This window comes from Hemicordylus capensis, chromosome 4, assembly GCF_027244095.1.
Source record: "Hemicordylus capensis ecotype Gifberg chromosome 4, rHemCap1.1.pri, whole genome shotgun sequence".
Lineage (NCBI taxonomy): Eukaryota > Metazoa > Chordata > Lepidosauria > Squamata > Cordylidae > Hemicordylus > Hemicordylus capensis.
This window is the reverse complement of record NC_069660.1, coordinates 42,845,054-42,865,112: the sequence shown is the minus strand read 5'-3', so window position 1 is coordinate 42,865,112 and position 20,059 is coordinate 42,845,054. Positions and strand designations below refer to the sequence as shown.

Sequence of the window (20,059 nt, the reverse complement as noted above, 5' to 3'; positions counted from 1 at the left end):
CGCCTATATTGGGCAGCAGCAATATAGGAAGATGATGAAAGGCATAATCTCATACTGTGTGGGAGATGGCAATGGTAAACCCCTCCTGTATTCTACCAAACAAAAACCACAGGGCTCTGTGGTCACCAGGAGTTGACACTGACTTGATAGCACATTTTACTTCAGTTGCTGATATGTGTGTATTTATTAAAGTTTCTCATCTGCATTATCATTGACATTCAGGTTGGATGAATAGTGAGGCTGTTCTCATGACTGGGGCAGCGCAGGCAGAGTTAGGCTAGCCGTGAGAAGTGGCAGGATGCTCGCAGATCCCTCTGCTCCCTGCCTACCTAACCCTCTTAACTAACCTGGCTCTTAACCGATGTGAAGGGTACGCTTGCATCCGAAGGCACACCCAAGACGACCTGCTTGGTAAGTAAGTTGAAAGCAGCCTTCTCTCCCTGCCCACCCGGGGCGATCATGAGAATTGCCCCAGTATCTTTTAATTTTAATAAGTAGTGAATTACATAATTTTACCATATTACTGTTGTATTATGAAGTTCAGTTCTGGGCTGAGATTAAAACCATAGGGCTTTGCAAGATAATACCTCTGGGAACTGGTCAGTTAGCAGTGGGGGTTAAAGGAAGCCAAGAAACAGAGAGCAAGGATGTAAAAAGATTCAGTGGGGAGTAGTGGTTTCATTATCATATTTGCCTGTGTATTTGGGATTCAGACAACAGCTTCATATCACCTGGGACATGTTCCTCCAGCTCTGAGAAACATATTGCGGAGGGTCCAGAGGGCTGCTTGCCCCTCCCTTTTGCATGAGCAGAATGGCTTCTCTTCACAGAAGTACCAATCTGGATGCTATCCAGTGTGGGCAAAGCGTTAGGACCCCCACCAGCATTGTGGCCTTGATCCAAATCAGGACTCTTTGCAGCTGCAAAGAATAATGTTATTGAGAGTTCTCCATCATGTCTAGTTTGGTGCTGAATCAGCCCTAAAACACCTATTGATACCAATTAGACTTCATCCCAGTGACATGTTCTAGTGCAGGGGTGGGGAACCTTGGCCCTCCAGCTGTTTTTGAACTACAACTCCCACCATCCCCAGCCACAATAATTGTGGCTGGGGATGATAGGAGTTGTAGTTCAACAACAGCTGGAGGGCCAAGGTTCCCCAGCCCTGTTCTAGTGAGTTGATGCTTAACATTGATTTGACAGAGACAGAATCTCTGTCTATCATCTCTGAGAGATCCTGGAGAATAGGTGACATGCCAGAAGACCGGAGATGGGCTAATATTGTCCCAGTCTTCAAACAGAGGGGACAGGAGGATCCCAGAAACTATAGATGGGTCAATCTGACTTCAGTACCAGCGAAGATACTAGAAAAGATTATAAAGCACTCAGTATGTAAGCATCTTGATAACAATGCAGATTAGTACAGGCCAGCATGGATTTATCAAGAACAAATCCTGCCAGACTTATTTTATCATTTTTTAATTGGGTTACTAGCTTAGCAGATTGTGTGAATCCTGTGGACTTAATTTATCTTGATTTCAGCAAAACATTGAGTTTCCCATGTTACTTTGGTTAGCAAACTGGTCAATTATTATTTATTACATTGCTATACTGCCCAACAAAAAGATATCTAGGCCAAATGCGGGATAGATGAAAACAGATTTACAACTGATTGGAAAACTGTACTCAGAGTATACATCAAAATGGCTCTGCATCAAACAGGAGGGGACCAGTTTCTTGCCGCAGCCATATCATCACAAACAACACCACTGGGGCATCTCTGTGTGTCCATTCAGCTGTAGCAAATTTAGTTTAAATGGGTTAGACTGTCCACAAGATATGGCACTTGCACCTCCAAAAGTTTACGGTTTCACCATCTTGAATCAGGGTGGATGACATCATCACAAACTACACCACTGAGGTGTCCCTGTGTGTCACTCACTACAACTGTACCTACAAATCAGTTAGACAGACCACAAGTTAGCCCACTTGTGCCTCAAACATTCACATGTCCAGGCTCTTGGATAAGGGTAGATGACATCATCACAAACTATATGCCATTGAGATGTTCCTGTGTGTCACTCACTGCAACTGTACCCAATTTGGTTCAAATGGGTTAGGCAGTCCACAAATTAGACCATTTGCGCCTCAGATGTTCATGTGGCCACCATCTTGAATTGGGGTGGATGACATCATCTCAAACTATGCCGTTGAGGTGTCCCTGTATGTCACTCACTGCATCTGAACCTAATTTGGTTTAAATAGGTTAGACAGTCTACAAAATAGCCCGTTTGTGCATCAGATGTTCATGCAGCCACCATCTTGAATTGGAGTGGATGATATCACCACACACCACACCATTCAAGCATCCCCATGTGCCCCTACACCTGTAGCAAATTTAGCTCAAATTGGTTAGGCGGTTCACAAGTTAGCCCACTTGCACCTCAAAAGTTCACACATCTGCCATCTTGGATTGGGGTGGATGACATCATCACAAACTATGCTGTTGAGGTGTCCCTATGTGGCCCTACAACTGTACCCAATTTGGTTCATATTGGTCCAGGCACTGCAAAGTTGATATGGGGGGGGGACACACACACACACAATGCCGGGTGATCTCATAAGCCTATTGGAGAGTAAGCTAACAAGAGTGGCCGTCGGTGGAGGGAAGTTTAGCCCATCAAACAGTGCACTGTTTAAAGGAGACTTGGCTGAAGATATAGAACAAAGAGAAGGAAGGATGAAATAAAAAAAGATAACAGAGATTCTTTTTAAAAGCAATGAAAGGCACCTCACAGACGATGAAGAACTGAGGGAAGACAGACCCTACACCACCGAGTGGGCAGGGTTCCCACCAAAAAGCAACAGGGATAAAGAGCTTTGGAAGGTTCCTGACTGAGCTTCTGCGCAGGCACGAAACCCATTGGTGTGATCGACAGAGACCATGCCAAAGAACTGGGTATATGTTTAGCCTGCAGAAGAGAAGACTGAATAGCACTCTTCAGATACAGAAGGCAGGACTAGAGCTACAATTTTAAGCTCGTAATGAGCTTAAGTTACAGGAGGGTAGATTTCAGTTGAACATTCAGATAAGCATCTACATTGTAAGAACAGTTTGTCAGTGGAGCCAAAATTGCCAGTGGAGGGTGGGCAGTGGGTGCTCTCCAGACAAAAGCTAGACAGCCATCTGTGGGAGATGTTCTTGCTTTGATATGCTGCAGGGGTGGGACTAGATGGCCTGCTAGGCCTCCATGAACTCTATGATTCTACAAGCTATGGAAACAATTACTTGTCAGCCTTTTCCAGCATGAATTTAATTTCAATGCACACTTTGGAAGCAAAGCAGGTGCGATCTGGTCATTCAGAATGCCATGTTTTCTTCCATCCCAGTTTCACTCCCATATGTCACAAAAAATTATGCAGTCACTTTATGCAACTTTAATGATGGTGCTGATACTTTTGCTTCCAGGGCATCCTCATACTTTCTGTTCTCAATCTGCTGCATCCATATGTAGGACAAAGTTGGAAGATGGTTATGTTTGCTGTGAAGAAAACAATAGAATCTGGCTAGCTGCTTTCTGTTTTGTCAAAATCTGTCCAAATTACCATAATCCTGGAGTAACATGCCATCAGGACATTTGGGATAGGGTGTGGGGCAAGGGGTGCAGTTGCCTCAGGCCCCACACATAAAGGGTCCCCATCCAAAATAGGTTCAGTATCTGAAATGATCCGATTGATGCTTTTCATTCAAGGCAGTAGAACTAATCAGTTAAAATATAACTTCAGGATCAAGAGTTATTTCAGTAGTTTGGGTTATTGCATTGACACAGGATGCAATGGCCGACAAGCTGCGCAACATTATACATGCAGTAGAATATAACATTGGAAATTGTTCAAATGGATTTGCATATATATATAATGACCATACTGTCACACAACTCTGGGCAATTCTTGTGCTTGCACAACAGCGCTCTTGGACAAATATGCAAATGTTACATTTCACCATATGTGTAACACTGTGTGTTATGCAAGCTGGAGAGAAGAAAGTGTGAAGGGCTCAAATGAACATTCTGCCCCCAAGCCGCTCAGAATCTTAAAGGCCCTGCATGCCAAACTATCAATATTTTGAAAAAGCTGGTATGATTGCATGTTGTGCTTCAAGTATCTTTATGAGGCTGAATGTCACCACTTACTGTAATCCTGTTCCGTACTCCATGGTGCCTCTTTCTTTCTACTTATGGTATACCATAAATCTGACTCAGCGTTTTTCAGACTTTCTATGTTGAGGCAACTCTTTCCATGTTGACTATTCCAGTGGGTATGTTGGAGATGGACTTCCAGTGCATCAACCTTTTCCACCATCTATCCTAATGACCACTAGGGGCATTGGGAGTAGATATAGTGAGTAAGGGTCTCCCTGACTGTTCTACCTGTCCCTGCTCTATTACTCCTGATCTGACTCTTCCTCACTTCCTGTGCTGAGTCACAATGCTTCCTTTCCTCCTAGAGAGCAGATGACAACATCTCTCTCCCTCCTTACCTAATCATTATGTAGTTCTTTAGATTAGGTTTAGGTCTTTCCTATCCAAGTGTACTTAACCAATAAATACTTAGTGTTTAGTTCTACAAGGATCTCCATGTGTTTTATTTAAATAGCTGCAACTAAACCATCCTCTGCTACCCACTCTGTAACTGGAGTGTGTGCCCATTCCTTAGTGCTCTGCTGTTTTACCTATTGAAGGTAAAAATTAACAAACTCTAACAGAGTAAACCTCCATGTCTGCTATGAAATGCCTGTGTATGGAAGAGGACTCTGGGATATGTTCTGCTTTGTTCAGACTGAGTACCAGCCCTGGCCTTTTGAACATCACCATCATCCTTCTGTGTTCAGCACCCACAGGACCACCATCATCCTCTCCGTGCTGAAAATGGATTCTAGGATGTACCCTACACTCTCCTACAGCTGCACACAGCCAAGATTGGTTGTGGTGGCCAAGCTCATTCAATGGAAACTTGTCCATCATTACAGGTTTTGTCATTGAGGAACCCCTGAAAAACTTGGAGGGCTTTCCAGAACACAAAGCTTTTGATCCAGCTAGTTATGAACTATGTTATTCTAACCAAAATAGTTGATGACTAACAGGATCAAGGGTAGGATTACCAACTGTGGCTGAAGCTACACAGTGTTTTTCCCCCTCCCCCCAGTATTTTTTCCAACATTTTTCATAATATCAAGCCATTAAAATCTTAAAGATTCAGTAGTCACTTGGAGAATGATTTTTATTCATTTATTTATTGTTAAATTTATATACTGCCTTTCATTAAAATAATCCCAAAGTGGTTTACAAAAAAATTTAAAACAAGATTATAAAAATGACACAAAATATAAGCTAAAAATATAAAAACAAATCTGATTAAAAATTTAAAACACAAGCATAAAAATAGTACAAATACAAAGAGCAGCAACAGAGACAATCATATAAAAGCCTGGGTAAAAAGCCAGGATTTAACATGCTTTCTAAAAGCTGGTGCTGATTTCTGGAGATTCCAAGCCAATTCTGGAGGGTAGGCAATCCTAATCCGGGGCACAAGAGCTATTACAGGGGCGTAGCAAGGTTGGAGTGGGCCCAGAGACAAGATTTTAAAATGGGCCCCTCGCTGATATACACACACACAAACACACTTCACAATATATCGTGCACTCACACTCACATCCCCATCACAAATACGGTGAATATCTAGTTCACATTGAATCTGGTTATTTTTACTCTCTGCTACTGCCGATCTCCAAGAGACTCAACATAATTCATAGGGGGTGCAACACGGGTGGGTGGGGAGTCATGTGACGTGCCTCTGGGGGGCCCCTTGAGGCAGTGGGGCCCCAAGACGACTGTCTCCCCTTGCCTAATGGTAGTTACGCCCCTGAGCTATTATATGAGGAATGTTTAAAAATGGGAACTTGTGTATTAGTGGATAAGATTATTTTGAGGTTTCTTCCAACACTGCACTTCTGTAGTTTTATTTCCATTTAACTGTAGAATATTTTAATATACTTTTGTTCTGAATTATTTTTCCAAACTGTCTACCAATTTATTGTAGACACTGTGCTTCTTTTCATACCCCGCTTCTTCACTCTCTAGAAACAAAATGCATCCTTCTGAACTAACTTTAAATCAATTTTCCTAAGCACTGAATGTGGAATATTTACAATAGAGAACACACTGTACCATTTCATGTTTTGTTTATTTGCTCTGAGTTTTATGGGTCTTGCCTTTTAAAATCATTTTATCTCCATGTTTTCCTCTGATGAAGTACATTAGTTACCAAGGAAACCATTATTAGCGATATCCACCAAAGCAGCAAAGAAGTCCGTTTATACATCACACCTTTCACTTAGCTAATTTGGTGTCTAACTATGTGATCCATTAAACTGATTCAAAAACTATGAAACCAAATAATGTGTAGTGAGAGTAATAAATTCTCCCCAAATTTATATGCCATGATGCCTATCTAATCCATCCTCTAGTGAGTCAGGATTTGGGTTCTGCAATTAGTCAAGGATCATATATTTCTACAAGCTGAAATAAGGTGAGTGGATCTTTGATTATTATCAGGCAGAACTGCAGGCTTCACAGGACAAGTATCTGTGGAAATAGTAAATGAGGCAGAAACCAAAAGTACAAATGGTATATCTGACCACTACTGAAGCAGGGGTTACTTTAAGTAGTGCAGCAGGGAAATGACTACCAAGCCAGAGGTTACCGGTTCGAATCCCTGTTGGTATGTTTTCCAGACTATGGGAAACACCTATATTGGGCAGCAGCGATAAAGGAAGATGCTGAAAGGCATCATCTCATACCGCGGGAGATAAGAACATAAGAACATAAGAACAGCCCTGCTGGATCAGGCCCAAGTCCCATCTAGTCCAGCATCCTGTTTTGCACAGTGGCCCACCAGATGCCGCTAGAAGCCACAGACAGGAGTTGAGGGCATGCCCTCTCTCCTGCTGTTACTCCCCTGCAACTGGTACTCAGAGGCACCCTGCCCTTGAGGCAGGAGGTGGCCTACAGCCCTCCGACTAGTAGCCATTGATAGACCTCTGCTCCATGAAGTCATCCAAACCCCTCTTAAAGCCATCCAGGTTGTTGGCTGTCACCACATCCTGTGGCAGAGAGTTCCACAAGTGGATCATGCATTGTGTGAAAAAGTACTTCCATTTGTTGGTCCTAGATCTCCTGGCAATCAATTTCATGGAGTGACCCCTGGTTCTAGTGTCGTGTGAGAGGGAAAAGAATTTCTCTCTCTCCACTTTCTCCACACCATGCATGATTTTATAGACCTCTATCATGTCTCCCCGCAGTCGTCTTTTTTCTAAACTAAAAAGCCCCAGGTGTTGTAGTCTTGCTTCATAAGAAAGGTGCTCTAGACCCCTGATCATCTTGGTTGCCCTCTTCTGTACCTTCTCCAGTTCAACAATGACCTTTTTAAGATGTGGTGACCACAATTGGACACAGTACTCCAAGTGTGGTCGCACCATAGTTTTGTATAAGGGATTATAATGTTAGCCATTTTATTTTCAATCCCCTTCCTAATGATCCCTAGCATGGAATTGGCCTTTTTCACAGCTGCCGCACATTGAGTCGACACTTTCAACAAGCTGTCCACCACGACCCCAAGATCCCTCTCCTGGTCCGTCACCGACAGCTCGGATCCCATCAGCATATACTTGAAGTTGGGATTTTTCGTCCCAATGTGCATCACTTTACACTTGCTAACACTGAACCGCATTTGCCATTTTGTCGCCCACTCCCCCAGTTTGGAGAGATCCTTTTGGAGCTGCTCACAATCAATTTTGGATTGTGGTTGGATTGTGGTCTCTGTAATATTCTGTCCCAAGAACACTGTTCTGAACAGGCAGTTGCACAAGGTGATGGCAATGGTAAACCACTCCTGTATTCTACCAAAGGAAACCACAGGGCTCTGTGGTCACCAGGAGTCGACGCCGACTTGACGGCACACTTTACCTTACTGAAGCAGGACATTTGGTGGCCCCCAGCAAGAAAACCTAGGAATTCCTTCCAAGTCAAAGCAGTGCTTTTTATGTCGACCCACATGATGCACAGCATTAGGTCTCTGTAATATTCTGTCCCAAGAACACTGTTCTGAACAGGCAGTTGTACAAGGAAGCCACTGCCACAGTTTCTCCTATTTGTCATGAACCCCAAACCTCACCCTTTAGTACCCTAACCAAGTCTGACACTGAGGATTTACAAGATGAGGCAGTCATGAACCCTGGACCTAACCCTGTAATGCCTGGGTCTGACACAGAGGACTGACAGGATGAGGCAGGATTTGAGGGACCGCCACCTCCAATGCCAGGGTCCCCTGTGCCTGCTGACCCCTTTAACCTCCCCTATTCTTGTCCTCAGACTTGGGGATGAGGCAGAGGCACTACAACTGCCAACAGCTGCTGCCCAGCTCTACCATAGCCAGCATCTGGAAGAGAGGATACAAGCCCTTTAAGACATTGGACTGTTGTGACTTTGGCTTAGTTTGCCCCAACAGCATCCTTCCTGACACACATGCCATCTCAGCCAGGTATGACGACTACTACAACAACAAATATTTATATACTGCTCTTCAAGCAAAGTTCTCAAAGTGGCTTACACAGAAAAATAAAAAAGATGGTCCCCAAAGGGCTCACAATCTAGGGATGTGAACGAAACGGGATTCGGAAACCAAATCACAGCACATCCCTTTAAAATGGAAGGACTACACATCTTCTTTAACACGAAGGAGCACAGGTCCATATCTGCTCCTACACCAGCCATGCTGACCACGCAAACAGCTTCCGCACATGCATGGAGGCCATGTGCATGCTGGTGTCATGCAGGGGCAGCTGGGAGATGTTCCGCTGGCATGTGAGCATAGCTGGGGGGAGCGCCACGATTACAGAAGTGGTGGCAAGCAGAGGAGGGAGCAGGTATGAACCTGCTCTCCTCCATGTTAAAGGGGATGTGTAATCCCTCCATTTTAAAGGGATGTGTCACGATTCCGTTTCCAAATTACATTTTGTGCACTTTCCTATCACAATCAAAAAAGAAACATAATGTAGACACCAGCAGCAGCCACTGGATGGGTGCTGTGCTGGGATTGGATAAGGACAGTTGCTCTCCCCCTGCTAAATATAAGAGAATCTATATATATAATTCTCCTGGGTGTGCCTTTCAAACATGCGTCCTGGCAGCCCAGCTGATTTGCTGGGCTGCGGGGGCGCCTGATTAGGTAAGGCGCACCCAGGAGAATTGACTGGCTGGGCAGGTGGCGACGGAGGCGGGCCTGGCCGGGCCCGGCCGCGGAGGCGAGGCGGCGGGATTGGCTGGGCCTGGCCCGGCTGCGGAGGCGAGGCGGCAGCGGCCACACTCGGCCCTGCCGGAGACGGGGGGCGGGGTGGAGAGAGAGAGAGAGAGGTAGCCGGCCCCAAAGAGCGAACAGATGCTCTGTGCAGGGTCGGCTTATATAAATATAAGAGACACTTTAAAGGATGTCTCTTTGCTCCGTTAGCAGGGGAAAGTGAGCAGCACAAAATGGGAGAAACTGGGGCAGCACTGCTTGCACAACTGCTCATTCAGAACAGTCTTGGGGCTGCTTTGTGGGGCTGCCACAGCCCTGATGCAGTGCTCAGTGGCTCCATACTGCTGCACATCATGCACATCAGAAGTAAAGAACTCTGTTGACAAATTCTTCAGTCAAGGATCCTGAGAATATCACTTTTATTGCCAGTTCTAGCCAGTCCCACTGCAGAAGGTTTTTTGTTGATAGTTGTTTGAATTGATGCTATACTCAGTGTTGACAACACTCATAATTCTCTCAAGTGCACTTTTATATCTGTTCGATTTCTAATGGCTTAAATTCTATATAAAATGAAAGAAATATGTATAGTATCAGTTAGTTAGTTTGTTTGTTTATTACATCATATCCTACCTTTCCTCCAAGGAGTACAGGGCAGCATACATAGTCCTTCCCTTCCCCATGAAGTAGGTTAAGCTAAGGGAACTTAATAATAAGGTTTATTCAAGCCTCTGGCCAAGCTGTCCCTGCTCATTTAAAGTTTTTAGCTGTGCTGATTTATTATTTGGACTTGTTTTTATGCTTATTTTATTGAGTTTTTATGCTTATTTTATTGAGTTTTATCTTGTTGTTAACCACCCTGGGGTCTAGGACAAAGGGTGGTATATCAATTTAAATAAATAAAATAAGTGATAGTGACTGGCACAAGGTCATTCTGTGAACTTCATGCCTGAGTGGGACTTTGAAACTTGAGTATTGCTGTTCCTAGTTCAAAATTTATCTCTGTCCACTCTCTTTACTACATGCATAATTTTATACACCTCTATCATGTCTTCCCACAGTCACTTCTTTTCCAAACTAAAAAGCCCCAGATGCTGTAGCCTTGCCTCATAAGGAAGGTCCCCTGATCATCTTGGTTGCCCTCTTCTGAACTTTTTCCAGTTCTATAATGGTCTTCTTAAGACAAGGTGGCCAGAACTGTATGCAGTACTCCAAATGTGACCGCACCATAGATTTGTATAAGGGCATTATAATATTAGCATTTTTATTTTCAATCCCCTAACGATTCCTAGCATGGAATTAACCTTTTTTCACAGCTGCCACGCTTTGTCAACACTTTCAGTGAGCTGCCCACCACAACCCCAACATCTCATGGTTAGTCACTGCCAGCTCAGATCCCATCAGTATATATATGAAGTTGGATTTTTTTGACCCAATCTGCATCAATTTAAACTTTCTTACACTGAACCGCATTTGCCACATTTGTCACCTACTCACCCAGTTTGGAGATATCCTTTTGGCACTCCTCACAATCTGTTTTGGATTTCACTACCCTAAATAGTTTAGTGCCATCTTCAAATTTGGCCACTTCGCTGCTTAGCCCAACTTCTAGATCATTTATGAACAAGTTAAAGAGCACTGGTCCCAGTACAGCTCTTTGGGGAACCTTACTTCCCTCCATTGTGAACACTGTCCATTTATTTCTACTCTCTGTTTCCTATCCTTAACCAACTTTGTCAAAAGCTTTTTGGAAGTTGAAGTATACTATACATACCTTTGTCCACATGCCATTTGACACCCTCAAAGAACTCCAACTGGTTAGTGAGGCAATACTTGCCCTTGCATAAGCCATGCTGGTTCTCTTTCAGTAAGGCCTGTTCTTCTATATGTTTAACAATTTTGTCCTTAAATACGCTTTCCATCAATTTACCTGGCACAGAAGTTAAGCTAACTGGCCTGTAGTTTTCCGGATCCCCCCTGGATTCCTTTTTGAAAGTCAGAGTTACGTTAGCTATTTTCCTGTCCTCTGATACAGAGCCTAATTGCAGCAACAAATTACATATTTTTGCTAGGAGATCAGTGATTTCACATCTGACTTCCTTCAGAACTCTTGGGTGGATGTCATCTGGCCCTGGCAATTTATTAATGTTTAGTTTTTCAAGACAGATTAAAACATCCTCTCTCATCACCTCAAATTGGCCCGTTCTTCAGCCTTCAAGCCCGAGAAGCTCAGTTCCGTAGAGGGTACAGTATATGGTCAGTATCCTCTGCTGTGAAGACAGATGCAAAGAACTTATTCAGCTCTCTGCATTCTCCTTATCCTCCGTAATAATCCCATTCACACCCTCAATGGTCCAACTACCTCCCTGGCAGGTTTTCTGCTTCTGATATATTTAAATCAGGCCTGCCTACTTCTAATTGATCCCACTGCACGTTGAGGTCATCTGAGGAGGTCTGTCTCCAGTTACCACCGGTTCGTCTGGTGGCGACTCTGGCGGGCCTTTTCTGTAGCTGCCCTGGGGCTGTGGAAGGCACTCCCAGCAGAAATCTGTAATCTGAATACATTGCTGGCCTTCAGGAGAGCGCTTAAAACCTTTCTGTTTGGCCTGGCCTTCCAGGGTTTTTAATTTGTTGTAAATTATTTTTAACTGCTGTAAGTGTTTGGCCTGGTTCTCCGGGGGTTTTAACTGTTTAAATGTTTGAACTGTAAATCAGTTTTCTGCTGTTTTTATAGTTTTGATTTTAACTGTTAATTGATTTTCATTGTTTTTGTTTTTATATAAACCACCCTGATCCTTTTTTGGAAGGGAGGTATATCAATCAATCAATCAATCAAATAAATAAATAAGTTTTTGTCACTCCCCTTGACACTTCTAGCTATATGTTCCTCAAACTCTTTTTTTTTTTTTGCATCACTTAGTTGTGTGGTGATGTGAATTGCCCATGTGCATGCATGGAGGCCCAAAAAATGGCTGCTGTGCATGCACAGAGGGCAGAAACACCCACAAAATGGCCCAAAATGGCCCAGGGAGACTTGGGGGAGGCTGGCAGGGGGAGGGGGAGTCACCGAAGACCTCCCTGTGGCAATGAGTCAGTTTTTAAAATATATCATTTTAACACCACTCAGTGACATGCCCTTACCCTCGGATAGTGAAGAGAAGAAGGAAGTTGGCAACCCTCCAGCAGAGCAAGAGGAAGAGAGTTCGTCTGTCAGTCCGCAGGAAGAAGCTGAGACAGGCTAAGTTGAGGCTGCTGCTCCAGAGGGACCATCAGAAGCAGACAGGATAAGGGGTCAGCAGTCAGACTCAGAGTTGCTAGATGTACAAGCAATAACCCCCCAGGAAAGAAGGCATACCCAGCGGCGGCTACAGCGTGATGCACAGCTGCAGGCTTCAAGGTGAAGTGAGTGTCTCTGTAACAAGGCAGATAAATGCTGAATTTACAGCAGCTGGCAGTGGGAGGAGAAGCAATTAGCCAGGCTCCATCCTTTGCTGATGGAGCTACACTGGCTGCCAATAGGTTCCCGGGCAAAATACAAAGTGCTAGTTATAGCTTATAAAGCCCTAAATGACTTAGGCCCTGGGTATTTAAGAGAGCAACTTCTCCACTATGAGCCCCACCGTCCAGTGAGGTCATCTGAGGAGGTCCATCTCCAGTTACCACCAACCCATCTGGTGGCTACACAGAGACGGGCCTTCTCAGTTACTGCCCAGAGATTGTGGAATGTGCTCCCTGCTAAGATACAATCCTCCTCATCTCTAGCAATTTTTTAAAAAACATCTGAAAACCCATATTTTCACCCAAACTTTCTCAGCTTTTTAAAATTTGTCTGTTATAATTTTGTAGTTGATTTTAAATTGTTGAATTGTTTTAACTTTTTATATGTGTTTTAATTGTTTTATGTTAACCGCCCAGAGACGAAAGTTTGGGCAGTATATAAATTTGATAAATAAATAAATTTGCCAAAAGACCATGACCAAATTGCTGGTAGCAACATGTCATTCCTGGAGCGCTGCTGCAGCCCCAGCCTTTGACTCTGAGAGGATTCCAGCTCCATGTTGGCTGGAGTTTCTGGCTGCTCTTGACCAACTCTTGTTCCCTGACCAAGACCGGACTGCTGTGCCCAGTCATTCTTTCTGTGGAGGAGGCCTTGCACTTGTTGGGCTCTAGACCCATGGATATCTGGTGAGTAAACCTGGTTGTTGGGGAAGGCAGTTTGAACCTGATACGTCCAGTAAAGTGTTCTCTTGTGTTTACTTTGCAGACCGTGGAGGACTCCGAGGAGCTGCCTGCAACCTTGCCTGAGACCTCAATGAAGATGTCAGACAAATAGATCGGAGAGGACTCCGAGGAACTTCCAACAGCCTTGGCAGCAACCTTAACTTGGATATCAGACCGACAGGCTCCTGACACTCGGCATCTCCGAACCAGGCCCGAACTTGGTTCTAATTCAAATCAAACCGGGCCACCATTCGAGGCGGGCAAAACCAAACTGGGCAAACTTGTTTTGTGCACATCCCTAGTGGACAATGCACCTGTAGCACATAGCAAAGGGAACAATGGAGAGCAGATCCATTTTTTGATTTTCATAATAAGTGTGTCTGTACAGCAAACTGTGAAATTGGCTTCACACTACAGAAGAAGAAGCCACTATGAGTGTGGTTAGGAAAGTTACATCTGCTTTCACTTTAATAGTACTTTACTGTTCACTTTAATATTCTAGAAATTTTGCAAGTTACTATCTTTCCCCAAAAACTATTTGTTCACACTGTTGATGGAACTGCCTCGGGATGATTGGTCAACACCCTCAGTTCAGGTGAATGTGGGGAATTTAGTTCAAAGGGGGAGACAGTTCAAATCAGCCTTAATTTGTGTAAGTATATAGACTCAAGAAAATCAGCTCTAGAGAAAGTTCTAATTAATAAGAAGGAATTTATTGACAGAGAAATAATAAGAGCAATAGACTAAGTTACTGGGTGGTCCTAACGTAAAAGCAATACAAATATATTTTTAAAATAGACTATTATAAGGCACATTTAGCTTATAGTTCCAGATTGTGTGTAAATTCCCAGGCGGGCTAGAGAGCGGTACTTTAAGATAGAGGAGCAATGTTTCAGAAATAAGAGAAAGGGTTAGATTCCAGGGGCGGAGCCACCATTGGGTGAACGGGTTCAAAGAACCTGGGCCGCACCCAATCAGGGGCCGTGCCTCATGGCCCCAACACACACACACACACACACACACCCCACATCTGATGTCAGACACGGGGGTGCTGGTTTAGCTCCCGAGCAGGGGCCGTGTGGCCCCCATTTGGGAGTTAAATGGCTGCTGTGTTCGTGGTGTGGTCAGGAGCGACTCTTCCCTGCCTTTAAGGCAGGGAAGAGCTGCTCCTGGCTGCACTGCGAATGCAGCGCCAGCCCAAGTCTAGCTTCTGAAGGGGCCGGGCGGCTCCTTAGAGTTAAATGGCCGGCACTGCATTCATGAGGAAAGTTCCAGCATGAGGCCAGTTGTATTGATCGACAGGGGGATCGATCTCAAACCACAATTAGCTGAGCCTTGGCGTGAGGGCAGCAAATTGGCCAGGCAGGTAGTGATTTCAGCTCGGGTGGCCCCAATGAAGAGGGGAACTCCAAGGTGGTCTGCTGGAGTTCTTGTTGCAGTCTGATGGGGTCCCGAGTGAGAGGTACAAGGGAACACTGAGATGTTTTGCAGTGGGAGTCCCAGGTTAAGGGATTAGGGCATCTTGAATGCCAGACACTTGCAGTAGCTAGTTCTGGAGTCTGCTTACCTGGGGCCCCTAATAGAAAGAGGGAATGTGAATCTAATCCCTTTTCCAATTTGTGGTGCTTGTATCCAGATCTGGGGGCAACCAGTCCACTGCCAGCTATGTGACTTTTCCCCGTATATAACATAGACTGGGAGCTCACTTTGCAAAACAGCTCCTGAGCATAGCAAAGGTGCAATCTCTAAGCCTGGAGATGCAGCTGCAACCAGGGAGGCTTTTGGAAGTGGGCAGAATAAGCTCAGCTGTTAACAACATACATCACTCTGGAGAGAGGGTGGGGGGTACAAATCTCTCTCTCTCTCTCTATCTATCTATCTCTCTCTCTCCAAAGAACCTACACTGGATCGAGACCCACACAGAAATACGAGGAAAGAATTTAAAACGTTTTTAATAAATGCCTTCTCCCCAATCTGTCTCCAGTTTCAACACTGATTATGAGAAATGACTCTCCTTAAGAAATCCCCTACTGACAGCAATATGTTCAGGAGCTTGCTAAATCCAAAATGTCAGCTATTTCAGGTGGTTGTGCACAATAGTGTATCTGTCAATAATAAGCCGCAGCTCAGATCCAGTCCATGCCATGAGTACCAGAAACCCCCCCTAATCATCCTTGAATGAAAGAAAGAAAGAAAAAGGCAAGTCCCAAGGGGAAGGAGCCTATTTCAGATTCAGTTCCAAACAAGGTTGAATTCTCAAGTGATCCATCAGGCAGGAAGTAGAGGAATTAAAATGCAAAGTTGTTCATAGCATCAGGTACAAATCTGGACTCCTACTGCATTATAATGTCCTGATAAAACAATGCAGGAAAGATGTGGCAGTGGGAGAAGGATGTGTCAGGAGGTAGGGCTGAGCCCTTTGTTTTTGCTTTTCCCTGCTTGCTTTCTTGCTTGCTTGCTTGCTTGCTGGTGCGTGGTGCAGATTTATCACACCACTAGACATAATGAGCCCACCACCTCTATTACTCCTTGTTACTTTTGGAGTCTGGCAGGTGCCTGCTACCAGAATCAATACTGACATCCTTGGGAGTTTATGAATGATTGAATATCCCCCCTTCTTGAATGATATAATGCACAATGTCTTTATTATAGGTGGGCTATGGATAAGTTGTGTGCAGCTCCTTCTTCCTTAGATGGCATGAAAATACCTTGAAGGGAAGGAAGAAGGAGCTGCACACAACTTATCCATAGCCCACCTATAATAATTCCACCTATAATAATTCCCACCTATAATAATTCCATCTAAGGGATCTAATTAGAAGAGTTTCACACATTCATGTTTGTCAGTGGCAGCCACATCCAGTAATGGGGTGTGCGTGTGTGTGTGTGTGTGTGTGTGTGTGTGTGTGTGTGTGTAAAACAGTTATCACAGATCAAATACTACAGTGAGAGCTTTTGGAGCCAAACTCAGAGGTGCTCTTCCCCCTGAGCAGACATCCAGGGCCTCCACACTCCCTGCTCATCCCTCTTCCATCTATCCTCTTCCATCTATCCCGAGTGGTGTGGTTGTCACAACACACCACTGGCCCACAGTGCTCTGAGTGGCCAAGAGTGACTGTGACCTGTGCCAGGTGGCTGAGCATGGCCTCTGCTTTAGAGACAGAAGGGTGGGGGGTGGGGAAAGGAATATGTGGGGTGGGAAATATGTTAAGTTGTGTGTTGAAAAGTTTCTGCTAATGCATATCTACATAAATATACCTGTTTTATATTCTTACATTCTTGTGAGTTCAGTTGCTGTTTGTGCCTTCAAGACCCCACATGTTAAAAATACTGAGTGTGTTACTGTGTGTAGGGAGATAATGCTTAACTTTGGGGAGGCTCCAAAGGTCTTTAGGTCCAGGCTCCAAAATTATCTAGGTGCACCTCTGGCCAAACTACATGTTACGCTTGTTCACACAACCACACCCAGCCTGGGTAGGAAAGCTGGGTGCACTGCTGCTTTTCAGCCGTGTGTTTGCAAATGTTAAGGGAGGAAGTGGGGAGAATGATTCTGAGTGTGAGGCAGCAGCTGAGTCAGACAAGCCCGGCCTCCCCAGATTTCAGTCCCAGCATTTTACCAAGGTAAGAGGAAAAGCCATCCTACCCAGCTGCCGCCTTGCACATAATCATACTTCCCGCCTCCTACCTTAATGTTTGCAAGCACATGACAGAAATCAGGGGAACGCCCAGCTATCCTACCCACTCTCCTACTCTGCCGGCGGTCATGTAAACAATCCTATTAGACATGTGTAGTTTGGTCCTGCATCCTTGTAAAGGCAAAAAACGGAGGCAATGGTGAGGTGATCAGGACCAGGACCGTGGCATGAGAGGAGATGCCATGATCCTTTTACCCTTTCTCCCACCATGGTCCTGATGAGATTCCCCCAACTTCCAGATGCTGCTGTTTTCTCCAGGAGAGACCTCCCCTTGGTACCAATTGAAATTTCCTTCCTGTACCCCCTGATCCAGTCCAGAACTGTGAGAGGGGAAAGCTCCTATATCATGGTCCTGATCCTCATCCCACCTCCTTTCCCACTTCTGCTATTTACCTTAAAACGAACAAGCATGTAGAGCCAAAGTACATGTTTAACATAGTTTGGAAATCTTATCCCATCACCTTAAATGCAGTACTTTTCAAAGGAGGTGGTTCACATGCTCATCTGCAAGTTGCTGAGTGATGAGATGGCCAGTGCATGTATGTGTAACTTTAAAAACCTGAGAATCTCAATTTGAAGATTTTTTTTTTGTATCCTTGCTTCTAGTTGGGATGTGAAATTTGATTCATGCACAGATTGTGGACAATCTGCTAATTCAATCGCAAATTGAATCACCCCTAAAGTGAAGGGGCTGATTTGAGGTCTAATAGAATCAGCCCCCATTCATTATAAATTGATTCATGTGATTCATGTGGCGGGTGCCATATTGTTTCCAAGTCTTCTCATTGCTGATTGGTTTTCTGGCACAGGCTTCTGATGGGCTTGAGCTCTCCTTGTTTCTTGGTTGGCTTGTTGTCGTTCAAATCAAGCGTTGTCATGGGCAACTGTGCCCCATTGGCTCGGGGGAGGGAGCACAGAGTGGGAGTCAAAAAGAGAGATTTTCAAAATATATTTATGGGGCTGCTTGGAGGCAAAGATAGCCATTACTTTTGTGCCTTGGGAGAGAAGGATCAGAGAGAGACTGCAGCAGCACTGAGAGCAGAGAGGTGGTGGCAGCTGAGGAAGGTAAAGGTAAGTATGCCATCAAGCTGATGTTGACTCTTGGTGACCACAGAGCCCTGTGGCTGTCTTTGGTAGAAGATAGGAAGGGTTTACCATTGCATCTCCCACGCAGTATGGGATGATGCCTTTCAGCATCTTCCTAAATCACTGCTGCCCTATATAGGTGTTTCCCATAGTCTGGGAAACATACCAGCAACCTCTGGCTTGCTATTCAAGTCATTTCCCCGCTGCGCCATTAGGAGGCTAGCTGAGGAAAAGGTGTGAGTATACTCAACTGCTAGCCCAGTCAGATCACTCTCTCCATCCTCCCCAATCCCTGTTGGCAGTGCAAACCAACCCACCCCAGTCTGAGACAGAGAATGGGGGAAGTGGGAAGTAATTCCATTTGTTCCTGGACCTTCTCAACCCTAGACAATGGGAAGTTGTGGTGGTGCGCCCCCCCCCAAACAAACCAGCTGCCCCAGTACTACCAACACAAAAATGGTTCTGGACCGGGAGCAGCATGGTGAAGGACCATGTTACGCTCTGCCCTGGTGACCCACACCATGCTGTCTGCATCCACTGCAGGACACAGGTCAGCAGAGGTAAGGACCCCAAGTTTCTAGGGACAACAGCTATGCTGCAGCACCTACAAAGGCATCACCTAGGGGTCCCTGCTCCTGCTGGCAGCATTAGGCCTGGTTTGTCTTTGTGTAGTGGCAATGCACCAGCTCCTGCTCTCCAGCAGGGGAAGTTGCCTGCATGGTAGGCGCAGTTGGTGGGCAAGTGGTCTGGTTGTCCAGAGCCTCATCTCATCACCCTGGCCATTTGGGAAATTATCACTTTGGATGATTAGCCATTCCAGGTGGTGGAGAATGCTGGATTCTGCCAGCTGCTCCAACTGTTTGCCTGAACTACAACATCCCCTCTCACACACCACCTTTAGCAGGTGGGTGGTACCCTCCCTGTACCAAGCATGCAGGGAGGCCACTTTGGGGCTTCTGTGCACAGCAATGCCTGACACCAACATACAGCCACTGATGCTGGTGGCATGACCAGCCCCTCCCATGCAGTGAAGCACTGGTGGGCTGTATGGTTTAGGTGGTACAGCATGATTGGTACATAAATGTGAATGTGTGAAACTCTTCTAATTAGATTCTTCAGATGGCATGAAAATTCCTAAAAGGAAGAAGGAGCTGCACACAGTTTATGATGGGTAGTACTACCATCATAGGGTACTACTTACCACCCAACCCACAAAAGAAATGGGCAAGCAGGCGATTAATTTTTTCTTGTTTAACCTAAACAGGTTAAAAAACAATTTTGGTGGAGGAAAGTTTAATTTTTAAAAAATCATCCTCTTCCTTGTTTTTTTTGTGGGTTAGGTGGTAGGTAGCAGCCATCATGCCCTACCATATGACCTACTCTGGTGTCCCTACCCATAGGGAACAATGGGCTAATTTGAGTTCCCTATTGCTCCCTATGGGTGAAACATGGATTTTTCTTCTTCAAATGTTCGGTTCGATTCATCAGACCAGTTGGCGATGGCTGGCTGGTTTGATGAATCAGTTTGCGTTTTTGCTATTAAATTCGAGGTCTAATTGAATTGCAAAAAAATACCCATGCCTATCTATACCTTCTTGTCCTGATGGTTATGTCTTTTGGTTATATCTTTCTGTAGAATCCAGAGAAGAGAGTTGTGGTATACAAGGACAAGACAGTGGAGTTGAATCAGGAATATTAATAGTTTA

The 20,059-nt window shown here is 44.8% G+C and overlaps 1 long non-coding RNA gene across 1 annotated transcript; it reads left to right on the top strand.

The window, feature by feature from the left end:
• Positions 1 to 230: 230 nt before the first annotated feature.
• On the top strand, positions 231 to 14,621 carry LOC128324442 (uncharacterized). The gene is made up of 3 exons (XR_008306859.1): positions 231 to 411; positions 12,479 to 12,753; positions 13,616 to 14,621. It is a non-coding gene; the product is annotated as an uncharacterized LOC128324442 (long non-coding RNA).
• The last annotated feature ends 5,438 nt before the right edge of the window (positions 14,622 to 20,059 follow it).